The sequence below is a fragment of the Triticum urartu genome, chromosome 2A (assembly GCF_056163025.1).
Source record: "Triticum urartu cultivar PI428250 chromosome 2A, HENAU_Tu73, whole genome shotgun sequence".
NCBI lineage: Eukaryota > Viridiplantae > Streptophyta > Magnoliopsida > Poales > Poaceae > Triticum > Triticum urartu.
In genome coordinates, this window is record NC_141874.1 from 183728685 (window position 1) to 183739513 (window position 10829).

Genomic DNA, 10829 nt, shown 5'->3' on the forward strand with positions numbered 1-10829 from the left:
AAAGGCTCCAACAACCAAACGGACGTCCAAATTTGATGTTAAATAATCCCACGTTGTTCCTTTAAACAGAATCCTACCAGTTTATATATGTTAGCAAGTGTCATGTAATCAGCAAGACGCGTAAGAAAAGAGACCGTGAGATGAATTGAGGGTTGTCTATCGAAGGAAATAATTGATTGTGGTCTATTAAAGGAAAGAATTGACCTTTGTCTATTAAAGGAAGGAATTGAGGGCCGAATATGAACAAAATAAAGTTGGGATGGATTTCCGGATTGTGGTATAAAAGGAAGGAATTGGGGGCTGTATATTGAAGGAAATAAATTAATGGTGGTTTATTAAAGGAAAGAATTGATCCTTGTCTCTTTAAGATTAAGAAAATAAATTACATGTGAGGCTTATTGGGTATTAAAGGAGATCGAGGGTGAGCCTGCCGGCCGGACTCACAACCGATGAATCATTTGGAGGTGCGGAGAGTTGGATGCTGGAATGCTCTAACAGAAAAGGATAAATGGAGCAGTGTGCCGCACTAGCACGACGGAATTGTGTCTGTCTTTGGGCGCTAATGAAGGATTGGGCGAATTAAAAAGAAAGAATAAATTCCTGAAACAGAATTGTCGGATGTCTAATTCCTATTAAAAAGGAAAGGATGAGGCAAACTAAAAGGAAGAAGGATGGACCTTTGGGCTGCAAGTATACACATGCAGGATGATGGACGTGCATGCACATATCCGATATTCGACCGTGCTTTTTTCACGCCTTCAACAATTAGACCTCTTTTAGCCGAACACATACGACCACAACAACAATAAAAATCCATTCGGATAAATAAGAGCTTGACTCGCGCTTCATGAATGATTAATTTTACCTTTCATTCTATGCCAATCGTCTCAAGCCTATGTCGCATTCAATTTATGAATTTTTAATTACACACACCAATATACTCATCCAAATGTTGTCAACCTCCTAAATATGTCCCGGGTCCGACCGTTATTCTTATTCCCATGCACCGCGATCCATGCCATCCACGGACGTGAACTAGAGGTTGCAAATTCTATCATCACCTCGACGTAGTCATTGAAATGTCGCTCCTATGTAATATTTCGTGTCACTTTGTTAAAATGGTTCGTAAGAGTTTAGATTAGTGAGCCTCGAGTTATTACAGTTTCCAAAGCTCTCTCACACCATGAACAGAACATCAATAGTTGACATTACTCCACTACTCCTTCAACCCCTTTCCTTCCAGAACTAGGAAATCCATGAACGCATTAATTGTTTTTGCAAAGACAGTAGGGTTGAAAACACAAATCTTTTTTATGTTGGGAATAATTGACGTCAATTAAAAATTAAATAACAATTATTATATTAGTTTATGTTAAGAAAGTTATTTTTTCCCGTTGCAACGCACGGGTATTTTTGCTCCCTAATAATAAAGTACGGATTGACTCTGTGAGTTCACCGTCACAATACGTTTTCTTCTCATGTCATAATACGCCTTTACAATTTATATGGACAAAATCTCTCCCTAATAATAATAATAATCCCTCCCTAATAATAATAATAATAATAATAATGATCTTTCCCTAATAATAAAGCACGGATTGATTCCGTGGGTTCACCGTCACAATACGCTTTCTTCTCATGACATAATACGCTTTTATGATTTGTATAGAAAAAATCGTAATATAAACGAGGTGGTACTAATTTAGGATCCACACGTCCTTATAGGATTTTCGTACGTAGTGAAAAAACAGTTCATCCTTTTTTCTCTCCGTCTCACAAACCTGATTGGGCCTCTGATTGACTCCGTCAGGTTGACTCCATCATCTATTTTTTTTCGAGTTGGCTTTGCCTAAGAAAATATGTTTCTGTCCAGGACTAACAAAGAAACGTTTTCTCATGCCGTTCATACGACGCCTGTCTCAAGTCCAAACACAACTCCTCCTTCCCCCCATTGTCTTTTATGCCAACGAATCCTACCCTCCTCTTGAAACAGGCCCGCACAAATCCTTCCTCCCTCGTATGTCCGTCGTCGCCGCCACTGCCGCCAGCACCGGCCACCTCACCCCAGGCGTGGGACAGATCTAGGAATCAGGAGGGGATGGACGGAGTATAGCGAACAGGCCGACGGGGATGTGTTCTTTCCTCCCGCTACCAAATCCCGTGGGCGGGGCACCCGACCTCTAGACAACGCCGACGATAATAAGGACGAATGTGCATCCTGGCATCTCAACTGAATATGCGACCGATTCATCTCTCCATGAAGAGGATTTGCTCCACGACGCCCTCACCGAGCAGCCGATCAGGAAACCAGCCCCGCCTCCCTGCTTCCTCCTGAGATGGCCCGGCTGGGTGCCGGCTCCCCCGCCCAGGCCCTCCACTGGCTCAAGATTCGGGGCCCTCTTCTCCTCGACGCCCCACATAGAACGCTAAATCCAGCAAAACAGCCCCGCCGTTGCCGCTCCCATCTTCCTGCATCTTCCCGAGATGGTCCGGCTGGGCACTGCCCCATCGACCAAGTGTGTGCTGTCCACAAAAGTCGGCTCCTCCACTCAAGCCTTCCTCTGCAAGGTCGGTGAGGACACCCTTCATCTAAACCGATCATGATAATCATGCGCAGGTACACACATACATGTTTTCCCCACTGATTTAATTCGAATTCAGTTGTCCGTCTACATCTCCAACTGGAGCAGAGCCGTCCAGCACACAACGTGATTTGCAGATCCAAGGAGGAGGGTGAGGAAGCCGCCGGTGGATAGGATGAACATCGCAGGGTACGAGCATGCTAACCGCCCGTCTCGACGTTATAGGATCTGATAATCTTCTTTTGGTTTTCTTATGTCTGTAGCGGCACTATGGTGGATTTGAATCATGCCATGAAGCAGAAGAGGAGGAGGTTCGTTCGCCATCAAGCCAATCTTGCACTGCTGCACCACGTCTCGCAACAGTTCCCGGCCCCGCTGCCTCTTCCGCACACGTCTATCCCCTTGAATCAGCGTACCTGTTTTGTTTTCTTAAGAAAAAGACTGATTCATCTACAACTTGGATCAGAGCAAATTATTTGTCTATGAACTGGAGAAGAGGATCCAGCGATGGATGCTTTCAGATTTGGCTTCGACCCAAACTGTCCGCAGGCTTTCAAGTCTTGGGGGTCGGCTCGGTAGATCAAGGTCGAGAGAGGAGTGACCTGGGATAGCAGTCAGACGGCGGTGATGTCTAGGTGACATGAGTGCGATGGCAGCTGGGCATTGTCCGCATTGACCTGAAGGCAAGCGACCGCTCGGCTATTAATTCACTGTTTCTCTTAGCACCATTATATTTTTGTGATTCTCAATTTGTCTCATGATTGATCCATTCATAATTAGTAGTACACTTTATCTTCTGTTTCATGTGTTTTATGGGTGGAAGGGTTTGGATGACCGATGAGCATCTGGATGGAGGATAAATGTTAGCCGCAGGCCTGCTCCCATGCTTTGCCATTGCTATTGTCTCCCTGCATCGCTGTCTACGTCTCTGACCGTGCGCCAATACATGGAGACCCAGTCCTTCGAGCACACACCAGCCCTGACCCGTGTGTCCCATCGTTGCCCGGGCTCCCATGCCTTGCAGCCATGGAGGTAATATCCTCAAAGCGCCAGCCCGGCCCCAACCCGCGTGGACACTGGTCAAAATATCATCTTAGCTACTGGTCTAATAAAGCAATGATCATTGGCTCTCTCTTGTGAAAATTTCACTTTGATCAGCTAACACACGAGTCAAACGTAAATGCTAGAAGTCTATCATAATATTATCTCTGAACTCATATGCCTTCCATGTATAGTATGCCGATGATATGTCAATGATAGCAATAGTGAACTTGTACAATTTTTAATGTGCACTTTATTTAGATTCATGACCTCTGAACATAATTGTAACATGTATTTTGATGATGCTCAGCTCCATTTATCGGCAAACTTCAAATCAATGATGGGGAATACAATTTTCTGTGATAGTTGGGACCAATCCGTTTTCTTCTGATGTGCAATTCAAGTTGATGTCACCGTTCAGTAACTCGCATTGAAGTAGTGTTCATTTGTTAAGGAGATGAAATCTTAGCTCTTACACTAGCTCACGTACACATTAAAAACATTAAGTGGTAAATAGTGTTGGGGAACGTTGCAGAAAACAAAAATTTTCCTACGGTTTCACCAAGATCCATCTAGGAGTTCATCTAGCAACGAGTGATCGGATTGCATCTACATACCTTTGTAGATCACGCGCGGAAGCGTTCAAAGAACGGGGATGAGGAAGGCGTACTCGACGTGATCCAAATCACCGGAGATCCTAGCGCCGAACGGACGGCACCTCCGCGTTCAACACACGTACGGTCAGCGTAACGTCTCCTCCTTCTTGATCCAGCAAGGGGGAAGGAGAGGTTGAGGAAGATGGCTCCAACAGCAGCACGACGGCGTGGTGGTGGTGGAGCTGCAGTACTCCGGCAGGGCTTCGCCAAGCTCTATGGAGGAGGAGTAGGTGTTGGAGAGGGAGAGGGAGGCGCCAGGGCTTAGGTCTGGCTGCCCTCCCTTCCCCCCACTATATATAGGGCCAAGGGAGAGGGGGGCGCAGCCTTGGCCCTTCCTCCAAGGAAGGGTGCGGCCAGGGAGGAGTCCATCCTCCCCAAGGCACCTGGGAGGTGCCTTCCCCCTTTAGGACTCTTCCTTTCCCTTATCTCTTGGCGCATGGGCCTCTTGGGGCTGGTGCCCTTGGCCCATATAGGCCAAGGCACACACCCCTACAGCCCATGTGGCCCCCCCGGGGCAGGTGGACCCCCTTGGTGGACCCCCGGACCCCTTACGGCACTCCCGGTACAATACCGATAATGCGCGAAACTTTTCCGGCGACCAAAACAAGACTTCCCATATATAATTCTTTACCTCCGGACCATTCTGGAACTCCTCGTGACGTCCGGGATCTCATCCGGGACTCCGAACAACATTCGGGTTACTGCATATACATATCCCTACAACCCTAGCGTCACCGAACCTTAAGTGTGTGGACCCTACGGGTTCGGGAGACATGTAGACATGACCGAGATCGCTCTCCGGTCAATAACCAACAGCGGGATCTGGATACCCATGTTGGCTCCCACATGCTCCTCGATGATCTCATCGGATGAACCACGATGTCGAGGATTCAAGCAACCCCATATACAATTCCCTTCGTCAATCGGTATGTTACTTGCCCGAGATTCGATCGTCGGTATCCCAATACCTCGTTCAATCTCGTTACCGGCAAGTCACTTTACTCGTACCATAATGCATGATCCCTTGACCAGACACTTGGTCACTTTGAGCTCATTATGATGATGCATTACCGAGTGGGCCCAGTGCACTAGTAGAAAACGGGCCATTAGTACCGGTTTGTAAGGGCCTTTAGTGCCGGTTATGGAACCGGCACTAACGTTTCGGCACTAAAGGCCCCCCCCTTTAGTACCGGTTCAGCATGAACCGGTGCTAAAGGGGAACCACGTGGCACGATCCAGCTCCGGGGGCCGGGAGCCCTTTAGTACCGGTTGGTAACACCAACCGGTACTAAATGGTTGTGGGTTTTTGTTTTATTTTGTATTTTTCAATTAAATTTGTGTTATCAATTTAATTTAGGATTGTTTTACGTTATAATGAGTTGTAGTCGTCATCATCATCATCATCATCGCATATTAATAAATAAATAAACTCTAGCTAGCTAAAAATCATCGTAGTCGTCTAATTACCACTATTTAATCATCATAGTCATTACCGCGCTAGTTATCTAATCATCATCAACGCTGGCTAGCTTAAAGAGGAAACATTCACTTTGTAACAGAAGCAAAGATATCATCAAGTTCAACATAACCGTCACCAAGATCGAAGTTCAGGACACGGACATGAGACAAGTACTAATTAAGAGCATGAACTAGTAGCTATTGATCCTGCTGCTCCCTCTCAGGTAGAATAGCATAGAACATGTATAGCTCTCCTGATTCATCATACTGGAGCATGCAGATGAATCTGTCTCCTAATCTTGGGTTGCGCTTCTCCTTACTGCCCCCTAGTACTTCTCTGCGACCGTTAACAATTTTGCTCCAATCTTTCACTATTAAGCATTCTTCGCTTTCAGAAATCCTGAATGCACTCATGTGCAATGTAGGAAATCTTGGTCGTAAGCTAACCATTGACATGCGACCTTTTGTCTCGATCCACTGAGGCACAACTGTCATCGGAAGTCCCTATTGAACAACATCGTATAGTAATTAATATACTAAGCAATGAAACTTTAGCTTCAAAAATAATGTATGCAAAAGATGCACTAATTAAGGACAAATATTTAAAATCTTACCATCTTTTGATTATAGATGTGACCGTAGTTCAATACGATCACCATTGGTCGCACGTTTTGAGTACTAACATTTCTAAGTTTAGGAAAAAAAATTGTCTTGACAGTATTAAGATCCTCAAGCCATGAAACATAATGACTTATCTCCTCGCAGTTTAGTTGAGCCCCGGGGCAGTAGTAGGTCCTGTCTACCAAGCGCCGGACATGTTTACTTGAACCGAAATAAGCTGACAATACAAATTAGTTGTCAACTATTTTTGAATAAACTGTATGAAAAACATAAACATATGCATGCATGGTTGAGAAAACTCACCAAATGGTAGAACTGGAGGCGTTTGCGCATCGACCCAGATGTCTATATTACCTTCAATATCATCTTCTGGACGAATATCAAAGGTGATAACCATATCAGGCTCAAATGCATAAGCCTTGCATAGTGCTTGCCAAGTTTTGCATTCAAAATGGGTGTATGTGTCTCCATTATATAATTTGACGTTGAAAGTATACCCATGCTCCGTCTTCAAGTAAACTCTCTTTACCTCCATATCATCTATAGCACTAAAACATATCTTATCCAAGACAAAAATTCTTGCATGGCAGGGGATGCGCTAGTAGAATAGTGAAAATTTAAAATTATAAGTTGAAGCAAATGAAGCATAAGTTTTGCATTCAAATAATAATTGACAAAGTGACTTACTGTATCAACTTCGAATGTCTCATCCAGCTTGATGCTGAAGCGCCTACCATCAACAAGGAAATTTTGGTCGCACAGGCCGCGCTGGTCTTCACAGTGTTCGCACAAAATAAAATCTTTTTCGTCGTCAGATGACATTTCCTATGTTCATATAGGTGAAATATTAAACACCTATATCTAGCCAAATATATATTCATCTAACATTTGACATTAATATATCTAACTATATATTCAATTGACATTACTATATATTTAACTTTTCTATCTAATTCATTTAACATTCGACATTAATCTAACATTTATATAAACTCAAAATATATAAAAAAATTAAATAAACAGAAAAACTCATTAACAAATAATATTTTAATTAGATCATCAAATCTCATATACCTAAATTTTCTTACTAAAATAAACTAGTTATATTAATTATTCAATTAGTTCTAATCTCATATACCTAAATTTTCTTACTAAAAATAAACTAGTTATATTAATTATTCCACTAGTTCTAATCTCATATACCTAAATTTTCTTACTAAAAATAAACTAGTTATATTAATTATTCAACTAGTTCTAATCTCTAGTTCGACAATTTTTCTATCTAGCTAGCTAATTCATCTAATATTCGACATTAATTTAACATTCGATCATCTAATTAACTTTTCTAAAAAACAGAAAATAAGTAAAAAAATGTGTGTATGTGTGTATGTGTGTGTGTATGCATGTGTGTGTATATATACGTATATGTGTGTACGTATGTGTGTATGTGTGTGTGTATGCGTGTGTGTGTGGTATATGTGTGTGTGTGTGTGCGGCCCCGTACGCCGCTGCCCCGTACGTACGAGCGGGGGCGCCGGTGTGTGTGTGTATGTGTGTGTATGTATGTGTGTGTATGTATGTGTGTGTATGTGTGCGCGGGAGCGAGAGAGAGACGTACGGCCGCGGCGATGGCGACGGACGGCGGCGGTGTTCGGGGCGGCAGCGCGAGACGACGACGACGATGACGGGCGGCGGCGGGGACAGCGACGATGACGACGGACGACGGGCGGCGACGACGGGATCGAGCGGCGCGCGCGGCGGAGGTTGGAGACGAAGTGGGGATGAAACTGAAATTTTCGTAAGAGCTATATATATAGGATGAGCCTTTAGTACCGGTTGGTGGCTCCAACCGGTACTAAAGGCCTATTTTCGCCAGGCCAAGCGGCGGGAAACGAAGGCTTTTAGTACCGGTTAGAGCCACCAACCGGTACTAAAGGCCTTGCGCTGCCACCCCAAAGTTTAGTCCCACCTCGCCCGGCGAAGGGCAGTCGCACTGGTTTATAAACCCAACCGCGGCTACCTCTTCGAACTCCTCTATATAGCAGGCTTCTGGGCCTAATTAATTAGGGTGCGCTGCCCTGTGAGTCTGCTGGCCCTCCTGGGCCTGCATTTGCACACCCTAGGTCTGGTAGACCCACAGGGCAGTGCGCCAACAAATTTGTTATATAGTTTTTTCTTTTCTGCATTACTTATTTTCTTTTATTTATTTTTGAGTAGTTTTTATATAGTTTTTTCTTTTCTGCATTATTTATTTTTCTTCTATTTATTTTTGAGTAATTTTTTTGTATAGTTTTTTTATTTTCTGCATTATTTATTTTTGTATAGTCCGAAACCCTGATACTCGGAAAGAGTTTGTCCAATTTGTACACGAAGTGCGTCCAGTTTTTGCCGTGACCCTCTCTACTCTTTCACGCATGCTATGCGGGTGATATGATGATACCATGCCAAGTTTCAACATTTTCAGGATTCATTTTGTAGTGATTTTCAATTTCACGGTCATTTAGCTCTCTAAACAATTAGGTAAATGACCGAAAAACAACAAATGATGTCAAAACATGTTGGAAATTGATGACACCGCTTTAAATGCTGCATACTGAACACAAAAGAAGTCCGGAGTTTAAATAAGTTATTAAAAATAAAAAAGAGGTGCAATGCTGGTTAATTTGCTTCAAGCCATTCGGAATAGTGTAGACTGCATTGCACATAGCTCAGTGCAATCTATGCTATTCCGCAAGGCTTGAAGCTAATCAACATGTAGGTGAGCATTGCAACTCTTCGTCATTGTCTGTGCACTCACGGCTTATAAACCGCTCATACTGCCTCTCTCTTGGCGAAGATCACAAGATAGTTTGGTTAAATTGCATTACTTGTAAGTCCAGTTAACATGGATGCTTATGATGCAAGAGCAACAGCAAAAGTGAAAATTTGGCACAAATAGGTAGTTGTGTAACTAAAATAGGTAGGAGGAGAGATAGCTCTTATGTCACAAAAAAGAAGTTGTATCAAACCTTTTATGTCGGATCTAGAACAAACCAATCGGTATCGCCATCATACAGCCCAACCGTGGCTCGTGATACATATATATATGCATATCAAATGCACGGTTGGACGTATGATGGCGAATCCGAATGATTTGTATTCAGTCGATGAACTGGTAGATGTATGCAGTCGATGAACTGGTAGATGTATGTAGTCGATGAACTGAAAGACTTATGCAGGGAAGGTGAGAGGTGGGCTAGCTATATATAGGGTCGTCTGGCTCACAAAGTGATTGTGGTAGTTTCGATCCAACGACTCACATGAGCTAGGAAGAAACACACCCTTGATCCAACGACTCGCAAGAGTTAGAAAGAAACACACGATCCGTGTGATTCTTCCTGATTGGTGGGATGCACATTAGTACCCACTCCGGACTCCGAAACCCTGATACTCGGAAAGAGTTTGTCCAGTTTGTACACGAAGTGCGTTCAGTTTTTGACGTGACCCTCTCTACTCTTTCGCGCATGCTATGCGGGTGATATGATGATACCATGCCAAGTTTCAACATTTTCAGGATTCATTTTGTAGTGATTTTCAATTTCACGGTCATTTAGCCTCTAAACAATTAGGTAAATGACCGAAAAACAACAAATGATGTGAGAACATGTTGGAAATTGATGACGTCGCTTTAAATGCTGCATACTGAACACAAAAGAAGTCCGGAGTTTAAATAAGTTATTAAAAATAAAAAAAAAGGTGCAATGCTGGTTAATTTGCTTCAAGCCATTCGGAATAGTGTAGACTGCACTGCACATAGCTCAGTGCAATCTATGCTATTCCGCAAGGCTTGAAGCTAATCAACATGTAGGTGAGCATTGCAACTCTTCGTCATTGTCTGTGCACTCACGGCTTATAAACCGCTCATACTGCCTCTCTCTTGGCGAGGTGGGACTAAAAACAGCTTGCCATAACCTCATTAGTACCGGTTCGTGGTAAGAACCGGCAATAAATGGTGATGGTGGGGCCATAGCCTGACCGCAGGCTGATGCAACCTCTTTAGTACCGGTTCGTGGCATGAACCGGTACTAAAGGTTCGCTACGAACCGGTACTATTGATCGCCGCCATGAACCGGCACTAATGTACACATTAGTGTCGGCTCTAATTCAAACCGGCACTAATGTGCTTCACGTTTGACCCTTTTTCTACTAGTGGTGATACCTCTCCGTCATACGGAGTGACAAATCCCAGTCTTGATCCGTGTCAACCCAACAGACACTTTCGGAGATACCCGTAGTATACCTTTATAGTCACCCAGTTACGTTGTGACGTTTGGTACACCCAAAGCACTCCTACGGTATCCGGGAGTTACACGATCTCATGGTCTAAGGAAAGGATACTTGACATTGGAAAACTCTAGCAAACGAACTATACGATCTTGTGCTATGTTTAGGATTGGGTCTTGTCCATCACATCATTCTCCTAATGATGTGA